The 547-nt window shown below is 51.9% G+C and overlaps 1 protein-coding gene across 1 annotated transcript in view; it reads right to left on the bottom strand.

Annotated features, from left to right (window-relative positions):
• KIAA0141 (KIAA0141 ortholog) overlaps positions 1-547 on the bottom strand; it is a 29,381-nt gene that overhangs the window by 13,773 nt on the left and 15,061 nt on the right. The window lies entirely within an intron of this gene.

Here is a 547-nt window from a genome sequence, read left to right as displayed (position 1 = left end):
TATTCTTTCCTCATGTTGTGGTGACCCCCAACCATAAAATCATTTTCGTTGCTTCTTCATAACTGTCATTTTCCTACTGTTAGGAATCGTCATGTAAATATCTGATATGCGGGATGTATTTTCATTGTTACAAATTGAACATCATTAAAGCATCGTGATTAATCACAAAAACAATATGTAATTATGTATGTGTTTTCCGATGGTCTTAGGTGACCCCTGTGAAAGGGTCGTTCGACCCCCAAAAGAGTCGCGACCCACAGGTTGAGAACCGCTGCTCTACACCTTTTATTGACCCAACCGCCACCTCGTTATTTGGCTCCTTCCCCTAGAATAGCCACATCCATCTCCTTGGCTCTAAGCTCCACCCTCTTCCCACTAGCTCCACCGACCCCTCAAATTCCATCCCTTCGTCCCCGGGTGTGCAGCCCCGCCCCGCCCCTCCAGGCCCCGCCTTCCCCCGCTCCAGCCAGGTCCGCTGTAGCTTTGGCTCGGCCCTCCCTCCTGCCCCTCCTCCCGTCCTGAGCCTCTGCCGCCTCAGGACGCGCAG

This window comes from Myotis davidii, unplaced genomic scaffold, assembly GCF_000327345.1.
Source record: "Myotis davidii unplaced genomic scaffold, ASM32734v1 scaffold89, whole genome shotgun sequence".
Taxonomy (NCBI): Eukaryota; Metazoa; Chordata; class Mammalia; order Chiroptera; family Vespertilionidae; genus Myotis; species Myotis davidii.
The sequence above is the reverse complement of the archived record's forward strand: the minus strand, read 5'-3'. Positions and strand labels throughout refer to the sequence as shown.